Here is a 22,614-nt window from a genome sequence, read left to right on the forward strand (position 1 = left end):
TCCCCATCTTGGTGGCGGTGCATATAATGCTTGCGATCTCTGGCCTCCAACAAAGGGTGCTTCTACAATCTCTGCTGCGACAACCAAAATGGGGCGTGGTGATAGCGTGGTGAACAGAGCAGTCATAAGAAGCAAATCCTGCACAGGTCATGCGTTTGGATTTACTTGAAATCTTTAATTTCTTACCTGCACTCTACGCTATAAGACATTTCCTTCAGCAACTTCTGTTCCAGGTTTGCAAAATGAGATCGCTGATGCCTTTATCTGCGGCCAGCAGGTGGATACGACTCCGGCTTCACCCCGGGCGGAGCTGTTCCCGGCGACAGTGCCAAGGCGTCCATAATCTGTGGAACCTTGCCAGCAGCGCAGCCGTCACTACAGGTGTTTTGAACTTCGTTGGCATCTGGCCACGCGCTAGAGTAGGCAGGTAATGGCTAGAGCCGTATGCTGACTTCCGAAATCTACTGAAGCGTCTAAGGGGCGCCCTGTCCATGGCGGGGTGGACTGGCAGGCCTTCTGGCTCTGAGTACTGGTACAACTCCATGGAAGCGGGATGCACCGCACGCTCCGTGCTGGGGTGCATTGGCGGGCATCACCTTCTACTGCAGGGTTTTGGGCTTCCCTGCAGATGCTGACCAAGGCATCAGCTAAAGTGGGATTTCACCGGCTGGTAGCGGAGCTAATAGGTAATTGGAGTGGGCCCCAGTCAGAGGGGATCCCTCCGGCTAGCCCAGTCACCAGGGAGGGAATTATTAGAGGGCGGTCACCGGGAGCTAAGAACGGTGGTGTGGCGCTTCACGCTGTGAGCGGGTTACTTTCTCGCAGCCAGCTTTCCACCTGGCGCACTCCATGGGGCTTTCAGGTCGGGGAGCTAGTCGCCCCCACTAGGGACCCCCGGCCGTCCAGCACTGGGCTCTGCAAAGGGAGCACGACCTGGTCCGGGGACATGGGTTTTATCGTGGCCTGCGTCCATTCCAAAACCAACTAAGAAGGCCACAGTGCGCTGGGTTAACAGTGCCGGTCCCAAGCTGGATGACGCCACCTGCCCCCTCAGCCTCCCTCATCTCTTGGCTCCTGCACGACACCGACTCATGTGGGTGGTATGCTCCTGATACCACAAGTGACGCTTTCCTCACCCAGAGTTCCAGGGATGCTGGTGGTGTTCAGGAACGCATGCTCTGATCTGGCCAGACTGCCAGCCGCCGATTTCGGGTTGTAATTTCCTTCCGGTGGGGCCACCTGGGTGTCCGTGGCGCAGGGAGGGTAGGGGCCCAGGAGGAGCATCCGTGACCTTAGAGGAGGTTCAGCGGTCAGGGGCTCCTTCATATTTGGACATTCAGCCCCATCTGACTTTGTTCGATTCTCTTCACAGTGCCTCCAGGGACGCCGCAGACTTCGCCTTTTCTCGACAGGTGTGGAGCTGAAGTGGGGCTGTACAGCCTCACAACGAGTCGGGGACTTCACGCCTCTGCTCATCCGACTGTGTACAGCATCCCGGACTTGGGGATCACGTGTAAGAATCACGCATGGCTGGGGCAAGGGCACATGCTTTGGCATGAGCTGGAGCCCAAGCTCACTCGAGTACATTTTCCAGTTGGCCAAAGCACTGGATCTCCTGGTCATCCACCTGGGGAGGAGGATCTCCCGGCCAGAGTCGGGCTTGGAGCTCCATCATGCGTTGAGCCACTTACGCTTCGGAGCCTCGCCAGGCATCGGCCCTCGGGTATGACTTTAGTTTGGTCCGAAGCTGCTTCCAGCGGAGTCCACTGGAGGGCAGCGGTGGACCTGCACTGCACCCATCGGACAGGGCTTGCAGGAAAGTAAATAAGGCGGCCAATGGTGGTGCTCTCCTCAGGGAGCGGTGGCGGACCACGCTTGTAAATCACCCGGGACAACAAAAGGAACTTTTTGGAGCCAGATGGCGTCCACTATGTCCCGATGGGGCATGGACTTGTGTGGATCTCAATCGGTCCGGTACAGCACCCTTAACTGTTGGGTCCGGGCTAGAGCAGGCCTCGGAGGCTGAGGAAGCTTGGGCAGGGAGACTGTAAGGGGGGCACGCTTCGTAAGCTGGCGGAGTCGCAACGGGTTCTTTTACGCACATCTCTGGGGAAAAGCGAGCCTTCCGGCTGGGTCTCCCGGGCTTGTGCCCCTGTGGAAGGGCGAGGAAGGGTGGGGGCTGACAGGCTGGCAGGCCGGGCAGCGGCCGGGCTGGGCTGCCTGACACCCCAGGGAGTGGCTAATTTGGAATTGACGACAGGCGGCTATGGAGCTCAGCCGGTGCCCGCCTCCTCAACATGGGCGGGAAGGGTGAAGCTGGAGTGCTATCTCTGGGGCTTCCCTTCCCGTCAGTCCCATGGATATTGGGATGTGATGTGCGACCCGTTTGCCGCCCAGCTCTAATGTACATAGTTCTGTTTTGATTGTGTTATTATATATTTAATAAACTGGGCTGCGGCCCATTCCTTTTCCAGCCTGTCGTTGTTGTGTGATTATTGAGCGAAGAAAGGTCTCACCATCTGCAGCAATTGGATTACCTTGGACGTGTCTATTTTTCTTAGCCTAAACTACTTCACAAGGTTGCAGTGAGGATAAAACAGGGAGGGTTTGATTACCCGCACCTCCACATGAAGCCTGCTGGGTAACTTTGGGCTACTCACAGTTCTCTCAGAACTCTCTCAGCCCCACCTACCTTACAAGGTGAGTGTTGTGGGGAGTGGAAGGGAAGGAGTTTCTAAGCTGCTTTGGGACTCCTTACAGAAGAGAAAAGTGGGGTATAAATCCACACCCTTCTTCTTTTCTTCAAAAATTGCAATATCTGCATAATATGTCAAGCAAAATTTAAGATCAAAGAAAAATTTGGAAGCTGGTAACTATGGTAAAACGGAAACAGTTCTGACCATTAATGGATGACCAATTGGTATGGGCAGCAGTGGATCTGACTAGTTGCCTACTGGCTGAGGTAAATGTTTGAGCTGGCTGAAACTTAATCCATCTATGATGGAGGTCCTGTGGTTGAGCTACACTTGACTAGGACAGGGGATGCTTTTGCCAACTCTTGACAGGATTCAATTAGAGCCAACACTGTCCTTCAGGAGTCTGGGTGTCTTCCTGGATGTGTTATTGTCAATGGAACAGTAGGTCTTGACTATTACTAGAATGACTTTTTATCATCTTCACTGTGTTCAGCAATGAGCCTCCTACTTGTCTGTGTGCCCGGTGCATCACAACACCCCCCCCCCGCCCCCTTAGTGCTATGCTACTACCCCTAGGATGCTCGGCTTTAGTTCTCAACATTTATTGTAAGTCTGTGACCTGAAAGCAGTCCAGTTGTCCTGGAATAGGGACAGGGCCTCTTTGACCGTGGCCCTTGCCTGATGGAGCTCCATTTTGATGAGAAGTATGTCTATCTTCCTCTTGTCTTTAGTTCCACACTCAGAAATACAGAGTTCTCTGCTCTCAGATTAGATATCAATAATGTTTTGGAGAGTTTGTTCTTCCTTCATATTAAGTCTTGATCTTTGTGTGGATGCCTTAGCCTTTGATCCTCAATCTTCTTTGCTGATGTTAATTAGATATATTCTGGGACCAAAGTCTGAGCATTAGTCTGATGAGGAGCAAAAGTAACAATTACTCTAGCAGAGTTCAGTTGAAATGACCGCCTCTCACAAGGTCATGTGACATTTCCACTTGCCAAATTTAGAAGATGCTGCAAGGGTTGGAATGAATGTGGATCATCAGTGACATCCAGTGGTTAGTCAGATAACCACAAATTTGTGATACCAGCATTGCAGCTCACTTATAACTACAGAGAAAAGTGAAACTAGTATTACTGATTACTTGCCTAGTACCACCTGTGTCATTTTCACTTTGTTCCATCAGCATGAAAATTGATATGTTCTTATCCACAAGGGACATATGATTTGAACTGAAGAGGATCATTTATCTTCAAATGAGCAAGAAACTTGAAACTTGTATTTATCACTACCTTAGTGCATTGTGAAGATTACTATTTAAACTGCAGAGTTGTTAAATCTGTAGTACTCTCTAGGCCCTATGGATTTTTTTCCAAATCCTTCAGTATCCATAGCTGCATACAGAGAATTAGGCAGGAGTGGTAGAGATATTTACTAAGTGCATAAAATAATTTTCAGGGGAAAAAGTGAGCTTGTAAGGTTCTGTTAAACAAAACTGAACTACTGTTACATTGAACTGAACTACAGTCATTGACTGACTATTTCCCTTTCTGTTGCTGGCTTCCAGCACTTGTGGTATACAGACCACTAATATATTTTATTTGTTCTTATAACTGCTGATAAATATGCATCGGGGCCTTCATAAACATCTCTATATTGTTATTTGTTCACAGAAAATGGGAATGAAAAAGGAGTTCATAAAGCCTACTGCACTCCACCATGAAATTGTTCTCACCAGTCCATTTCAGTTGTTGGTTTGCCAACTTCTTCAGCTTCATTCTATCTTGTGATGGATGGGCTATTTCCTCTTTTTGTCTGCACTGATGGTGAATCATATCTTTGTTTTAAAACAATATCAACTGACTAAATTTTGTCTCGTGACAGTTAAAATGTTGACAAATCTTTCAAGAATCAAGTAATAACCATGAGCAATTTCTTTAGAAATCAAATAAGCTGGAGAAAACCTGAGTAAAAAAAAAAGATGAAGATCATTAAAAATAGAAATACATTTTAAAATTCTTATTTTCAGTGATGGAATTTTCAATTTTCTAAAGGGTAGGCTCTGATTTGAAAATAATTACCATCATTAGCAAGGAAAGACAATAACAAAATTAATCTTGTAGAGGTGATCAAATAACTTCAAACCACAGCTGCAAAATAATTCCCTAAAAACTTCTTAAGAATGAAACATGAGACAAAGAAACTTCAGGGATCATTTATAAAAATGTCTGTTCTTCAGTCACTTGTGTAGTTCTGTTAAGTAGAAACGTACTTCTTTTAGGCAAATGAAAAGCACCTCTTATCCAAACAAAAGCAAGACAAAATTCCCTTTTGTATCCTATTCTCTTTCTTCTGCATGAAAGACTTTTCATTTTGCTATGACAAAATAAGTTCAAAATAATATATATGGTTTGATGAACTTTCCTTGGCAAAAAAGACGATACCCTTGATTTGTTTTTTTTAAATACTGTAAGCATTTTCTGAAAGGTGGAGCTGTCTTAACTTTGAATTCTCACATTATTAGTGTCTTACCTATGTAATGGAAATGATTTATTTTTTTAAAAAAAATAGGCTATCACTTTCATTAAAAAGTGAGCACCTTTTGTCCTGGAAACTTGCTCTGTGCTGCATTTCATCTAAGGAGGGACCAAAGCATGTCTTATTTGTTTCTTATTTATTTCACAGTTTTCATACATTGAGTATTCCATACCTCATCCTTCTGGAGATACAGTATGAATTTCTGTGTCTTCATACTTGTGAGGTTGTGCACCTGATTTATTATTTGGATAATAAATTTATTTGTATTTTGAATGTGTTACATCTATTTTTCTGTAGTGTTTCCATAATTACATATCTCAATGCATGCCCCCGTTCCCCCCAACCCTCCTCCCCCGGGACATGCCAGCAGAAAATAGTTGAAAGCAATGTATATATGGTTCCATTCATCAACATGGACACTTCTGATTGGAATGACACTGTACTGGGACCCTGCCTGACTGAAAAATACGAAAAGAAACAGAGCACAGCAAAGTTTGACACTGGGGTGCAGTCCTGTCACCTGTATGTTTTATCATTGTTTAAAAAGTTGAATTCTACACTCTGTGCTTTATATAGGAAAAGGAAGATGCATGAATAAATGTACATGTATTTCCCTTAATTTAACAACAACAAAAGGTTTTTGATCTACTAGAACACTCAGCAGATTGGGGAGGTCTTTTTACACAGGAAATAGAATCAGGAAGAAAGTAAAGCTGTCTCAGTTCTCAGTGATAATCCAAATGACTCTCATATTCTGTCTCTTGTTAAGAAAAATGCAAAGTAAACTTAGTTCCTAACCATGGCTTTCTCATGTTTCATCTGGTTTGTCCCTAACTCTCTGGCAGATTCCACATAGGCCAAAAACAGCAGTGTGAAAATGGTGTAAAATGGTTTTAAATGGTAAAAAGGATTTACACCGTTTTTGGCCTATGCGGAATCCGCCTATGTGTGTTTTTATCTCCCTATTGCTGATGCTGTCTGGCATCTTGGGGCAGACTTCTTCTTTTTTTACCTCAAACAGCTATTATCCTTGAGAGCTTACTGTGGTCACAAAGGCTGTTCCTGACTTCCCCATCCAATGATGGCTATCTTTGGGATGGGGTTGGAAGATGCCAAAATAACATCAGCTTCTATCCTTCAGTCTGCAGTGCTCCCTCTATACTGAGAGGTATAAATCAAACCTTTGTCCCTGGGCCTAGCAGCATTTGTATTAATTTATATTATTTCTATTAATTACCCCAGCAATCAAAACATCAAGAAAGCAGGAGCTAATGTTTATATTCATTTGGTTTAACGGTCCATCAAAAAGGTATACATAAAAATTAAAACTTAACTGAGTGCTATATAAACCAATAAAATAATAAAGCCTAATACAAATCATCAATTTGACAGTCAACCATGGAAGCCTCCATAAATTCATTTCTGAATTTGTTTTATTAGCTTTTATTAGATTTATTAGATTCTGTGCAGCAAGCCTGACCACAATAAATGTATTGAATAATCATAAAATAAAAACTTCAGTGTGACTGAGATCAGTCTTTCCTTTCTAACCCAGGTTAATGACTCCCCAAAGAATTTCTTCCTTGGCAAGTCACAAACGAACAATGCAAAAAGTAGTGAGACCATTTGCAGATCCAGTCATCCCACATGTACCCACATGATCAAACAGAAGCTTCATTATTGTTATTGTTATTATTACATGCCGAAAATTGAGTGGCCTTGATTTGGAACTGAAGGTCTATGCATGTTCTATGTTGAAAAGGCACTTTCAACTCTCTTTGGTAGAATCAAAGTTTCCCTCAAGTCAGTGAACTAGAAATATAACTGGTTTAAACTAAACAGTTTGGAAAGACAGACATATCAGTGCATTCCTTCTAGGTGACAAGATCTGCATAACTGGGAATAGGTAACTGACAGAGAGGTGGTTCATTCTGCTCTCTTCTTCTCCTCTCAATCTATTTATGATTTCTCTGAAGTTTAAGCCAAAACAATGGCTAGATCTGAAAATTAGTACTTTTTCTTCCAATATAGATTATTTTGTAATCTTTTTAACAGATGGAATATTTTGATTAATTAATAACTGTGATTAATTAACTGCATTTGTATCAATTAATTCAGTATTACTATCATTGTAAAGGTATCTGGTGCTTTACATTGGCTTACTAGCAACCAGCATAATTGGTGCAGCATCAGCTGCATAAGTTTCCAAATAAATAAGGTCTTCAGTATCAAATGCTACTGGGAGGTGAAGGAAAATCAAAAGTGAAGCATTCTATTGGTAGTCAATGACCAGAGTACCTAAAGCTTATCAGAAGTCACATTTGAATGGTTCATGAAAGATATTTCATACATGAACTCCTAGCAACTGTATTCAGTTGGCCTCTGTCTACTGGAATAGAGCTGGCAGGAAGGATCATCTTGGAAGAGGCAGAAACATTTTACCTGGTTCTTTGCAATGTATGTTCCAGAAATATAGCCCTGAATAAAATATGTGTACAAAACCAAGTGAATATGCATGTTTAGAAACATGGCTTAGCTAAATTTTGGAAGAACCGGCCGTTGATGGTGCCCCCTTCCCTGGCCCTGACACCTGGGCCAATTGTCATCTCAGACTCGCCACTCCTCCCTTTTGGAAGGGGGAGGGAATTTTTAGATTGGAACATTGGACGCCATTCCCCCCCCCCTTTAAGGGAGGGAGGGAACTATAATAGTAGATTGCTGGACGCCATCTATCTTATCGTAATTTATTATATTTATTAGAAATGTTTTTATGGTTACCGCTGCTTTAAATGTTTTTACTGCTTATATTGTCTTCTCTTATGTTGTACACCGCCCAGAGCCCTTCGGGGATGGGGCAGTATAGAAGCTCAATAAATAAATAAATAGATAGATAAATAAATAAATAAATAAATAAATAAATGAAATAGTGTCTTCAATTTCAACAGATTACAAAGTTGAGGGATGACTTCGGTGACTGGGGAACACGAATATTGTCAAAGGTTTTGCTTCATTCACCATCCTTGGCAAGCACTCTCCCAGTTGCTGCTGGGCACTATGTTTCTTCTTTTTTAATATGCTAAAGACAGGCAGTAATTTCCAGTCCTCATTCAGAAGTAGCTTTGGAATGATATCACGTAGATATTAGGTTTTGACTACACAGTCTGGAAGGTCTCGCAGAATAAGATAATCCAGTCATCTTGTTATTTAAAAAGAAACAATAACTATGGCACAGTGAAGAGAGCACACATGGGGACCACATGGATGAGCATTGTAACAAAACAGGTATAGGATGGTATGTCTTCAAATGTTTTGCATAGAGCCCCACTCATTTTGAAGATTTTTTTTTTAAAAAAAGAAAAACCCTGCCTGTTTAGATTGAATATATCAGTACTTTGGTTCTGATACCCTTTATATGAAATGTACATACCCTAATCAAAGATTACAGATACTCAGGAAACATGTCCATGAACATATGGCTGCAAGTTATCACCTTTTCCATATTAGATTTCTTAGCTGTCTATGACTGTATTTATTTATTGCAATAATGAGCTGAAGAACTGAACTGAATAACAATTCTGTGCAGCATACAATGAAAATCTTTCTACTCACCACATCCCACCACTCACAGGTACATTAGAACAAGGCACACTGACCAGCCAAGCTGCATCATGCAGTGCTCAGTGTGACACAGTACATTGCAGATGCAAGTTGAATGCAATCCACTTAATAGTCTAATACATAATCATTGAAAGGTCATCTCCAGCACCATGAATTTGGCATGCAGACAGAATGGAAGACAATGAAAATAACACCACACAGTGCCCGTTGACAAGAAGGACTCTAACCAATGGGCTGAGCCCAGTGGTGGGATTCAGCAGGTTCAAACCACTTCAACAGAACCGGTTGTTAAAATGGTCTTGTAAACAACCAGTTGCTAAATTATTTTAATCCCACCACCAGAACCGGTTGTTAAATTATTTGAATCTCACCACTGGCTGAGCCCCATGGGGTTATCTACTAACAGTTATCCTTTTTTTCTGGTGCATAGTATCTTCTCCTGATACAAGATGAGCTACCTTTAGTGGAATAGTTCCAATCCTGTGCATGCTATATCAATTGTATTTTTGTAACATGTTGAGGAGTGAAACAGCTACACAGTAACTTATTACATGGGAAGTCATATCCGTCTGATGAATATCTGTCTCCTGTACATTGCTAAATATGTTCTAAAATGACCTGTGTCTTTTGCATGTGAAATACATGTTGGTGCCTCAACTAAGAAAATACAGATATGTTTAACTTAGAATGAAAAGTATCACTTAGTTTGTTCAACTGGTCAACTTAGTTGTTGTTTTTTCCCCTTGCTGATTCAGAACAAAAGTTGTGAGTGGGTTTTTCAAAAACTTATTTCAATAAGTTTCAAGATTTTGAAGTTATGGTTCAAAAAGGAAAGAATATTGCAATTGCCAAAATATGGCCAGATTTGTTCCCAGGAAATGTTACTCCCATAAGCCCACCTCGTAATTGTGAAGAAGGTAACAAGCAGTAGATTCTGGACTTTTTAGTCAGTCACAAAACTGACATTAGTGTGGAAGCTGATCATTTTTTTCAACTAACGGAAGAAAGGATAATCTTTAAACACTTGTTTCTTTTCTTTCCTCCCTGCTGTTTCTCCCTTTATAGTTGATGTACTTTATCTTGGCCAAAATCATCTGTGATTCATCATTTAGGGGAGAAGGTGAAAGTTCAGCCCAATTTATGGATTATTATTTTTCTATAAAATAGAGAGTATTCTTTGATATACAATAGGATATCCTAGTCAGTGGCAATTATACGAACGTTTCAGGCTAATGATATCACATTGAATGAATCTAAAACTTGCTACTTTATCCACATTTTGTCTGGGCAACAGAAATGTTGTTTCTTTCCATTGAAAATCTCGGTGAAATAAAATCGACACCTATTTCAGAAATGCATCATTATATCTCAATGGCATACAGCAAATGACAGACCAGATATAACGTTGTCAATATGTGAGCAGGGATTTATATGTATGTGTTTTAGATCACTTTTCAATAAAGTGAATGTTTCCACTGAAGCGTCTTGGCCTAATTATTAAATATACAGTTTCAGTCCAGAAACCAATGAAAAATGGTGTTGAGAAGACTTATGGTCATTTATCCTTTCTCTACAGCCCACAGAGGGCCATAAGCTGACATTAAGGCCATGGCTACATGTTGTATAAAGATGGAACTTTACGCCCTGAAGTTCCTCTGCCATATTGAAACAGATTTTTTTTTCACAGGTTGTAGCTGTTCAGATCACAATTACCAGAGGAAGAATGTTGGGACAGAAGAAGTAGTTTTTAACACCCAGGGCTATTTTCCTGATGACAGTCATAATTTTCAAGGTGTTTTTATACTTGTTGGGCAGAGAAATGTGAATTTTCCTCTAAAGTAGATGTAAATTTTCTTCTAAAGAGGCAAAAACAACCTGATAATTTCCAGACAGACTTAGGGCAACGAGGAGGTTTGAAAAGTTCTATTTGACACTCTACATCTCAAATTTCAATGAACTTCAGAGTGAATAGGTTTAGCAAGCATACCATATTGGAAATCCTTCATGAGCCTAGCCTTGGATTTCCATTTCTAAACATCATCTAACCAGAATAGCTACTGAACAGCTTTGGAGCTCCATGGTCGGTGTGTTGGTGGGGTTTTATATTCTTCACCATTGCAGCCATTTTTTTTCACTTTTTCATTAGGAGAAATAAATTTTGTCCCAGACTCATGGATGGTTGTGTCTGGTGATTTTAAGAAGAGCCATTAAATTGGAGGAAGGCTACTTGGAGAATGGCTGTAGGCACTCCACTGTTTATAATAACTGACTGACTTGACTGACTTCCATTGACTTCACTCATTTTGTAGCGACACATTTGGCTGTCCAGCAGAGCATAGCAATGGCAGACCTGCTGGGGGGAAGGGGTGGTGGGAGTAGGACTCCCATTAGCTATATGAGAACATATATGCTTTCAAAACTGCTGATTGTACTTCACTGCATGGTACTGTTTGCAATTAATCCTATGAACAGGCTTAAGCTACTAATGAACAACTGAATTATTCAGCAAAAAAAGCCCCTGATCATACTGATGAGAGCAGCATGAGCCAAAACAGCCATCTTTGAGTGTCCCCAGTTTCCTCAGTTCTCGCAGCTCCAATTTGTAAAAGAAAAATCCTTTAAAATAGCTTTAGATCTAATTCCATAGCTCAGATTTAATTCTGTCCCAAGTATACCCATAAATCCATACTGATCCATTAACTCTCCAATGATGTATCTGTGTACTGTATAAGCATATTTTCCTGTGTTTTTAAGTGCACCAAACAGGAAAAAAACTCATTTACATCTGACAGCACCTTTATATAGTTAATGCGAAAAGGAAAGGACAAGTCCTGGTTCAGCAACCAAATTTATGGACTAAAACACCAGAGTTTAACAGTCATCTGGGGGCACGACTTAAAACTGCTTGTCCTTGAAATAAGCAAGAGATGCCAAGATGCTGTTATCTGTGTCAGGTACATGCCATACAAAGAAAGGCATATCATTATTACTCAAGCAGTACAGAATAAAATTCTAAAGAAGGGTATAACTCTTGCCAATGCTGGGCCTTGGGAGATGACATAAATGGCAACAGCTGTGTTATCACACAATAAACACCCTCACTTGTGCCTTTATTTCTACACTTAGATTGCTATTGCAACCTGTATGCGGAAGGATTCAAGGAATGTGATTAGCCTCCAGAGTCTTGATTAATGGCAAACCTTTGGGTCACTGTTCTGCACATCATATTCTCCAAATGAAGATATTTAAAATGCCTAATGAATATGCTTGAAGCCATAACTGAATGGAACCAAATACTGAAGCCAGACTGCTGCAGAAAAGTGTACTGTCAAAAATACATGTCACTCTACCTCTTTATAAGGATGCCTCTTTATAAGGATACCACTCTACCTCTTTATAAGGATGCTAGAGGCATTCGGCTGGCCATTGTAGGAAACAAGATACTGGACTTTTGATCTTATCTGTCTTTGCATTATTTCATGACATTATGTTCTTTCACCATGTAATGAAGCAGCCCAATAGCCAACCTAGCATAATACGGACTGCCCTAACAGGCAATATGCATCCGGAATCTCAGTCAGAATTATCCATATCAATAATACTAACTGGAGACATCAAGCATATGCCTTTATGCATATCAGGTCAAAACTGTTTATAATGATGTGTGCATGTACAATATATACATCAATTCTTTTTGAATGGTGGGAGTGCAGGGGAATTTTCAGTTAGAGATTCCATATCACTGTTGTAGAGATTCAGTTCCTGAATTCCTTCTTATATTTCTAAATCACTCCTCAAGCCTTCTTTTTCATCTTTGCAATCTTTAAAATATATCTTCTTTAGGTTTATAGGATGCTGACACAGGTGCAAAACTACCACAGGGCAGTGGGGGGTGCCACAGTCTGAGGGCATGCTATGGGGGTCACCCCCCACACCTCCCCCTTCTCTCTCACCTTGCCTCATCAGGCCTGGCATAAGCCGCTGTCAGGCTGGCCTCACTGGGCCAGGCTGGTGGAGGCTGCTGCTGGGTGCCCCTGCCTGCCCCTGCCCCACCAGGCTCCTTCAGGCTGCAGGACCTGGCTGCTTTTTCAGCTGGCTGAACTAAGGTAAGTGGGGGGTGGGGGCCTACCCCCCATGCCCCCACTTACCTTAGTTCAGCTGGAGGCTGCTAAGTTAAGTGAAGGGGCAGAGCCATGAGGGAGGTTGGGAGGTTGGAGGGGGCTACCCCCTCCACCTGCACGCCCACACACACACTTTCCTTAGTTCAGCCTGCCCAGTTAGGCTGCTTTTCCATCCAGGTACCCTTTGCAGCTGGCTGAAATAGGGTGAGTGAGAGACCCGGGGGTGCAGGGCCCAGCCACCATTTTGTCCTGGGTGCCATTCCCCCCCCCCACACACACACACACACCACTGTGCTGACATTGGTTGATTTCGCAGAGCACAAACAAAACATTTTGCAGAGATTTTAAAAATAACTCTTTGGGCTTTTTTTGTCTGCATACTGCGGACAATTAAAGTCTTTCACCCCAAAACGGTTCTTCTAACCCCCCCCCCCCCACACACACACACTGTTAGAGCTCTCACTTCTGTTTGTGAGCAGTGTGGCATGCCATTTTCTGGTGCTTCAGAATTCTCTGTGCCCCCGTCATTTGCAGAAGGTTCCTACGAAGGTTTCCTTTAATCACAGCTCATCTATCTGCAATTTCTTTCTAAAAAGTTCATGAATACAGTTAGTTTTCACTGCTGATTTGGCACAGGTGTCATTTTTCCTTTTTTTGTTTAATTTTGAGGAAGGTGTCTTCAAACCTACAGAGACACAATATGAGAATCGGCAATATGCACATATTTCTTTTTTTAGTTTTTTATTTATTTTGCACATATAAATATCACATACAGAAAGAAATAAAAGAAAAAAATCCCTAATCTCATCTCCCCTTCCCGACTATAATAATTTATTTAAAACCATGCATTTTGTGGTTATGGCAACTATCATCATTTTTTTTTCACTTTTAGTCCTTCTTGTAAAATTGTTTTAGTCCAATCTACTGTTTTCATTTAAATCTCAAATCCTGTCATTATTTCTGGGCAGTATGCGCATATTTCAGGCCTTCAAAGATTTGAAGACACCTCCCTCGAAAGAAAAGAAAAAGGGGAAAAGGAAGCGAGGAGGAGATCAAGGAGAGAAAAGAGGAAAGGGAAAGAAAGAGGGAAAGAGAGAGAGACAGAGAGAAGGAAGGTAAGAAGGAAGGAGGGGAAAAAGGAAAAAGAGAGAGTTAACCTGTTAATAACAATGGTCCCATTCTCTTATGTGATGGTGCCACATACTCTGCTATTTGTGCATACAATGACCAGTTTGAAGGATGTGTGTGAATGGCAAAACATATGTAACCCCCATTCCTATATAATAGAAGTCTTGTTCACGTTACAGTGAAGACACTTACAATCAGCATATTTGTATGCACACCTGCTTGTAAGAAACACTAATCATGCCTTCAGTTTGCAAATGACTAGTACTTGGATGAATGTGGAGTTTAATATCATGATCAGGTGGACATCCACTGAATGAGACAGAAGAATTATAAAGAAAGTATTCACTTTACATAGATTTTATATGTGTTCACTGTAACTTGTCTCTTCAGTTTCTTGAACTTTTAACTCTACTGTTTATCTTTATTTTCCTCTGTAACTGTATGTGGATACACTTGCTGCTGAAGATATTTCATGTCTCTGATGAACTTGCCCTTTGCCCTCAACAACAGTGCACATCTAAGCAGAGTTACACTCTACCAAGGTCATCGATTTCAGTGAACATAGAAAAATGTAACTGTATTTAGGACTGCGCTGTAAATCTGTTCATCCTTAAGGTGTTATTTCCTTGACCTCGCTGGAATCATAAAATAGGTTGCACTTTATTTTGGGAGACAAATAGTCTATTGCATTGTAGTTAAGGGAATATGTTTATTGACAACAACAATACAATATTGCCTTTATCTAATATAACTCTCTCAACAATTATCATTGAACCAAAAGAATAAGCAAATGTAACATTGAAAGAATAGCAGAGACTATTTTCCTACACTGGAAACTCATGGACCACATTTAAACCAACCCTCCCACACCCTTTTTTTACATATTTTCTGAATGTCACTGTATGGACAAGAAAGTTCTGCCAGCATTTCTCCCCCCAGTCCCACAAAAATCCAAGATGGAAGTTATCAAACTTTGTTTTTCTTTGAAATGTTTTTTCTTTCAGTAAAAGCTAACAAAGATAAAATGAAGCAGATACATATATAAGATATACATTTGTAAAATTCCTTTGAGACAGCTTTTTGAAAGGCAGCTAGCCACTTGACACAAGAAGAGAGGCAGAGCCATTGTTCAGCCTTCTGCTGTGTAGATTTCTTCTGTGTGTTGTGGCCTGTGCTATGACCAGGCTTGCATGATAGGACCCAAACCGACAGTCACATCGCTTTGAATCTTATGTTTTTGTCACCTTTGTTTTCTTTGAATTTGTGACATTTCTGGAAAGAAACAAAACACTTTATGTTCCAGCAGAGCAAAATATTCAGGCTCTCCCCTTCCCCATCATCTGTCACAAAAAATGCAAATTGAAAAAATGAAAAGGTTTTTTCTAAGCTGCATTTACGTCATTTGGAGCAGCAGTTATTGTTTAGAAAAGAAAGAACAATGCTGACTTCTCCTTGTCTACAATCATACAGTTCCATGCTCTGTGCGTGGCGGGGGGGGGGGGGGGGCATAATTTTGTTCCTGACACTTTTTAATCCCTGAATGAATTAAACAACGCATACTGCAGGAAATGGCCTCTATATTTCCTTTTTAGGTGCAGAAGAACATCGTTCAAAGACAATATCAGCATCTATAATATAATTGAATCTATCTATGTTTAAATATTTCAGCTCACATGGTCCATCTGGTCTGATCCTATAATAATGCTATGGCTCAATTCTATGAGAAAAATACAGGAGAATGTTATGTCACATGGTATTAAGAACTTTTTCACTAGAAACAAGTTGATATGAAATTGTGATGACAATAAATATCATTGCTAAATGCTTGTCTATAAATGTTTAAGACAGAGATCCAAAATGCCATCCTGCTGCATTGAGGCCTATAATACTTTGTCGGTACTGTTAGGATATGCAAACAATAAAAATTAAAACTTTTTACAGTCATGCTTTGTCCCCAAAGGACAGAATCTTGGGAACATTATTTCTGTGAAAGAGGCTAGGAATCTTCAGCAGTTGAACTAGATTTCCCAGGATTTGGGGCAGAAAAGAAAACCAAATAACCATGACAGTGAACTTATTTAAAACCAGTAGGTCGCCTTAATGAGATGGTGAATGAAGACAATACCTTTTGACTGCTTCAACATATAGCTACCAGAGGAAAGGGAATTGCTGGGGGGAAATCCACCAGTTCAGAAGTATGGGTTGACAAGGGCCTTTGGGGTCCTCTCAGATGCTAGAATTCCATACCACAGAAGTGAAATTAGCTTTATCACCACTCGTCTCCAAGCATCCATTAAAACAGATTTGTTCTGGAAGTTCTTTGCTTATATTTGCATGGATGCCTACAGAACTGTAAAGTGCCCAAATTTTTTCAATGAGAAAATCAGAATCTGTGGGGGTTTTTTTCATTTTTAAAATTTCTGGCTGATATTTTTTTTTAATCACCTAAAAGATTATTTTCTTCTCAGGAACTGCTAGAACCCTGTTATATTCTCTGTGAAGAGCAACATATACAAAACAACTAATCTACCTTTTTCTCTAGGGAAGTTCTCTTTTTTAAAAAAGTTAAGCTGTGATGCCCTTCGGGCACATTGCTATGGGAGAGCAATATATATTTTTTAAATATGTTTTTCTTATTCCACAACACGTTTTTGTTTTGTTTTCCAATTTTTAAAAAAGTGTTTGACTCCCCAATTCTGTGCCACCCCTCTCATCAGGCAAGAAAATTATACATATGAGGGTTTTTTATCAAGGGAATATCTTTTTTTCCCTTCCAGGGAAGTGGGTCCTTTCTTTTTAGAAAACGTATTTATTTAGTAATGATGCATTGGTGTGTTCCTGCAGACAATGTACTACTAAATAACTATCAAAGAACAAACATTATTTCTTCTTCTCAGGAGGCAGGTATTTGTCTGCTTCTTTGGGGTTATGCACTAAATTTGTTGCAAATGATGTTTTCATTTTTTGCAGGAAGCAAGTAGCATGGAACCCAAACATGAATAGGGTTATAGAACAATAGTAGAGCAGAACTTTGAACATTTAGTCAAACCTTTGTGTTTAACTCTTTCCCTGTCTGTCACTGTACCAAAACACCTTCACTCCTACACTGTTCTTGCTCCACAGAGTTCCAACATATGGGCCTATATTTGCCCCCAGGCCACACTAGTAACTAAAACCTTCTCTTTTCAGCTTCTTTGGCACAATGCAAGGTCATCTGGATTGTTGGGCATAACAATGTCTATTGGGCCAGAATCCGGGGGGAGACCTTGGGTCTTCACAATCATCTCCACATCACTTAGACCACAGAGGAATGTGCTAAGGTTCAATGCTACAAACCGTTGCCTGCCAGGTACGATGGACCCCACACACCTTCCAATATCACCAAGGCAGAGAACCACTCACAGCCTTGTCTGGTCAATTTTTCCTGTCTTTTCCCCTTTAGGGACTGAACTGCTTCAGAAAATGGTAGTTTCGTTGAAAGCACTTCCCTTCAGCCTTGTAACATACTCAGAAGGTGAAAGATACCTATTGACTTTATTGCTTTCCTTGCACACCCCTCACTAAGGCACTCTAAAATAAATACTGGAGAGATATTTAAACTTAAACAGATTAAAGATTTATTAACAGATAGAGGAGATGGTAAAAGAAGATGAATAACTCAGAGAAAGAAATTGATAAGGCAGGATAAATATATTGAATCGAATACCTTTAAAGGCATATAAATAATTCAACATCAACATGAACATCAACACCACAAGGTAACAACAGCCTTTACAACTCTGGGTGTGTTAAAATAACGGCATTAAAAAATTTAGCCACGGCTTCCAACAACTCGTAGCTGTGGCTATTTAAAAGATATATAACCTTCTGGTTATCTAATACCGTCGTTCTCTTGCAAGAAAGGAATTATGTGCTTCTTCCTCTCTATCTCATAGAAGGGACAATTCAACAGCAAATGAGATACTGTTTCCACAGAGCTCATACGACACAGGCATTTCCTGTCTTTATGTGGATAAATATATATTTACAAAAGAGCTTGGCAAAGTATCAGTATTTTGTTGTTGGCACAGCACAGACTGAAGAATGCTTGTTCAGCAGAGGCGTATCTAGGCAAACTGGAGCCCGGGGACAAAACCTGAGTTTGCCCCCCCCCAGCATAGGTGGCCACCCTCCTTCACAACGACCAAACAATGATTTTTTGCACAAAACACCCCCCACCCCCAACAAAACATACATGGCTCTCTCCCCACCACTTTCCTAATTGTGTCCTCACACCAACCCTGTGAGGTAGGCTGCTAGCCTGAGAAACAGCTTCAAACCAGTGCAAGGGGAATTAACTTTTAAGCATGTAAATCTCTCACAAGTCACCCCCCATCTGAAGGTTTACCAAACAAAAGTCAGCATCATCTCTCACAAATCACCTCCTACCCCAGCAAAACATACATGGCTCGCTCCCCACCACTTTCCTAATTGTGTCCTCACACCAACCCTGTGAGGTAGGCTGCTAGCCTGAGAAATAGCTCCAAACCAATGCAAGGGGAATTAACTTTTAAGCATGTGAATCTCCATCTGTAGGTTTTCCAAACAAAAGTCAGCTTCATCTTCAGTTCTGCTGCTGCTGGACTCCCTGCTCAGCTTTGCCTTTTCCTGTGCCTGCCAGCACCCGGCAGCCGGGGAGAAGGCTTCTGAGTAATGCCACACTTAATTTAAGGTGAATAAGGCATGCTGGGTCAGAGGGATGGGAGGCGGAGCTCGCCAGTCCTGCTCCTGGGAGCCCAGTGGGATTTCTCCCCCGCCACCTGGACACTCCAGGCCACCGTACAGAGTGGGCAGGGCAACGACAGGCACTGGGAGCAGTCGGCTGCTTCAGTGCCTGCTTGCTAGGGCTTGCTCAATCACTCACTATGTAGGAGGATGTTTTGGCGCCCCCCACATGACCTCAATCGATGTGCCCGGGGACAAGGGGTACCCCATGTCCCTAGGCAAGTACGCCAGTGTTGTTCAGTTTCAGTTCTCAATTACAGTTCAGCTTGGATGTTCCTCAGTTTCTTAGATGCTTCACAGATTGTACAGTTCCTTAAACTTAGATGTTTAGGCTAGGGACTTGTTCACAAACAGGGTCCTAACAGGCTTGATATGTATTTCCAGTAAGTTCACTCAGCCCTCACAGTCCGAAAACCCTCAACAAAATATAAAACAAACTGAGATAAACCAAAGCAAAACACCATACCCCAGACCAATTAGTATATAGGAATCCTTCCCAGTCTGGAATATTCCTCACTGGTTTATATGGTCCTTTAGTTTGTTCCATTAATAAACTTCTCCACCAGTCCTTTCATTTTGTGTATGTTTGCTTTCACCACAGCTCGCAGGTTGATATTGGTAGCAATTGTGCAGTTTGACTCAAATACACTCCACAGAGTTGTCATGCTTTTCAACACAGTGAAGGAAGACAGTCTTAAACACAAACAGCTCTTTTTAAACACAGTTAAGGTAGACTGACAATATTAGATGCAAGAGATAATTTAGCTATTTTAAAAGGAAATCTAAATACCAAAAGTCTCTAAGACAATCTTATATAGCAGGGGTCTTCAAACTATGGCTTTCCAGATGTTCATAGACTACAATTCCCATGAACCCTACCACTTGGCCATGCTGGCAGGGGCTCATGGGAATTGTAGTCCATGAACATCTGGAGGGCCATAGTTTGAAGACCCCTGTTATATAGGTAGATATCCTCCTCCCACCTGATGACATCCAATCAATCAATATGCAGGATTGCATCAGCCAATCAGGTGGCTTCCCTGTTTCCAGGTCTCTATGCCTCACTCTCAATGTAAACAATAATGGCTCCTGACAGACCTGCAACTATTAAAACAGACGGTTTTTTGCAGTCTGTCACACCAGGTCTTCAGGCAGAGTCCCCAAAATACCCTCATTATCTAGCTTAGCAAGAACAACCTTCCAGAATAAAATGGGCTGGAATTCTATCTCCATTACCATGAATTTACAGATTCTTATCTCCAGACTCCTCATGTGAGGCTGTCATGGTCAAAACTGATCAAGAGACATGAATGGTGCAGGATCATAGCACCAGACAGGGTGGAACTGGCCAGAAGGAAAGTCAGCAAGGTGGTAGGTTGTCTCATTAAATCCACAGGGGGTTCTGGGACATTTCATTCATAAAAGCATCTGTCTTCAGGGCTGATGCCATTCACTGTTTTGAGTGGGACTTAGATACCTGGCTTCATGGCATTCAAGATGGGTGGGTTTGCAGTGGTGGGATTCAGCAGGTTCGCACAACTTTGGCAGAACCAGTTGTTAAAATGGTGCTTGTAAACAGCCAGTTGTTAAATTATTTGAATCCCACCACCGGGAACCGGTTGTTAAATTATTTGAATCCCACCACTGGTGGGTTGCCTTGCCTTGTGGCAGTTTGGGCACTGGGATGGATCCATTTGGGGGGAGGCCATGCTTGTGTGCACATCTCCTCCATTTTGGGAACTCACCTAAGGGGCCTTGGAGGTGGAGTCTTTCAGAAGCTCACTCAGTTCTGTGGCTGCCATCTGGCTCTCACCATCAGATGGCATGGGAATCATATAACAGCCGGTGCCCATGTTGCTCCCTGATTTGCCACTCCATGGCTTTTCCCATGTCAGGCAGACTGGGGTGATGGTGTCACCAACCAGCAGGCAAGTCACCCAGTGTGGAAGCTATCTCCATGCTGCACCAGTGCTCCTGAATTGTAGTCAATAAAATCTGTGGCCCAATTTTCCCTGACATGGTATGCATGTGGTTCTACCTCCCTTTGTCTCATTCCCCATCTTGTCCCTGGTTCTGCAAGAGGCTGTGGGGGGTGTCCCCTAGACCACACCTCTGGAAAGCCATTTGTTCTTGCACAGACTCTTCCAGCTGTTACAGAAGTAGACATTTGGTTTTTAAAAAGGGCTACAGTAGTTCTCATTTGTAATATTTTAAATGTATTCTAAAGACAGAAATCAGTTCAGGTTTCCATTATCCATGTTTCCCATTACAAAATCATCATTTGAATGAGAAGAAAAACAGGAAATAGACCAGGAGGCCAATCCAAAACTTGTTTGTCAGTGTTTATATGTTTGCTTTTTGACTTACAATAGGAGATACAAGTGATAATTTAGTTATTTCAAAAGTTACAAAACAAACATAAAACAATTGCTTATATGAAGGCCTATCTTTTGAAGAATGCAGGCAGGGTCTTTCTTCTCTCCGCATACAAGTTTCCATCACTAAGACAAAAAAGAGACATGAATTCAAGGTAATAACTACATTGTAATGAAGAGTGTCACCTCCTTGGTCTATTCAACCAAAAGCCATAAGTAGTGTTTCATTCCCAACAGAGCTTTCACTTACATAGTAAAATAGTTCTCTTACTTTTTCAAGCCAAAACCTTCCTTTGATCAGAAAGGTCTCATTGTTATGTGACAATAGGCAAAGCTCATTGTTTGACAACCACTCAGGAATAAGATGTGTCCTTGAAACATATGAATTATGTTGACATGTAAAAGAATTGGTAACAGATAAACACTCTCCTTCTCTGTTTATTTAATCATTCTGTTTACCACCTCACTGGATGAAAGCAATGCTCATAGTTTCCTTTCACCTTGACTTCTGTGTCTATGCGTACCACAAAAAGGATGTGCTTTGGCACATATTAAAAACTCACAAAGGAATATGGCTCATCTCCTTGCTTGTTTATCCTTGTCACTTATACTTATCCTATTGTATACAATTTTGTGTGTGTATTTTTCCCCTTCTACATACTGTCCTGTTTTTTTTTACTGCCTCCTTGGCATAATGTAGATCTCTCTCTCTCTCTCTCTCTCTCTCTCTCTCTCTCTCTCTCTCTCTTGCAAGGATCCTTGGCTGTACCATCTGCAGGAAGATCAAAGACTGGGTCATATCCATCTAATAACAAGAGAGGAAACAATGCTGTAGGTGAGCACTCTATTAGCCTCTTTCTTCTTTTTATTCAGGTCAGTGCTCAGGGATGTTCAAATGCCTTTGAACACATGGATGTGAAAATGAAAGACAAGTTCCAAAGAAATATGCTTCTTTTCTTACCTGAGCTAGACTGATGGGCAGAACCTTCCTACTGTTATAATTGCTATTTCTCTGCACTATATGGAAAAGGGTTTTTTCCCCTCAATAAATTTCAGCTTTGAGATAAAGTGAAATGTTAAGGTTGCCATCCAGTAGTCTCAGGTTACAATCTGTATCATGCATTCTTTAGTCTCATGCTACAATCTCTATATCTAGAGTGGCTGAATTGACAATTTAAATAGCATGCTGGAATTATATAGCTGTTATTGATGAACTTGCCTAATCCATCCAGGCAAAAAAAGGTTTGTTGAAATTCAGGTATTCAGGTATTCCAGCAAAGCTCTTAGATGCTTCCAAATTTTTTAATGTTAATTTATTTCTTATTTAGTTATCCATACTTACATGGGAGACAAGTAGGTGGGGAGGAGGAAATT

The sequence above is a fragment of the Sphaerodactylus townsendi genome, linkage group LG10 (genome assembly GCF_021028975.2).
Source record: "Sphaerodactylus townsendi isolate TG3544 linkage group LG10, MPM_Stown_v2.3, whole genome shotgun sequence".
NCBI lineage: Eukaryota > Metazoa > Chordata > Lepidosauria > Squamata > Sphaerodactylidae > Sphaerodactylus > Sphaerodactylus townsendi.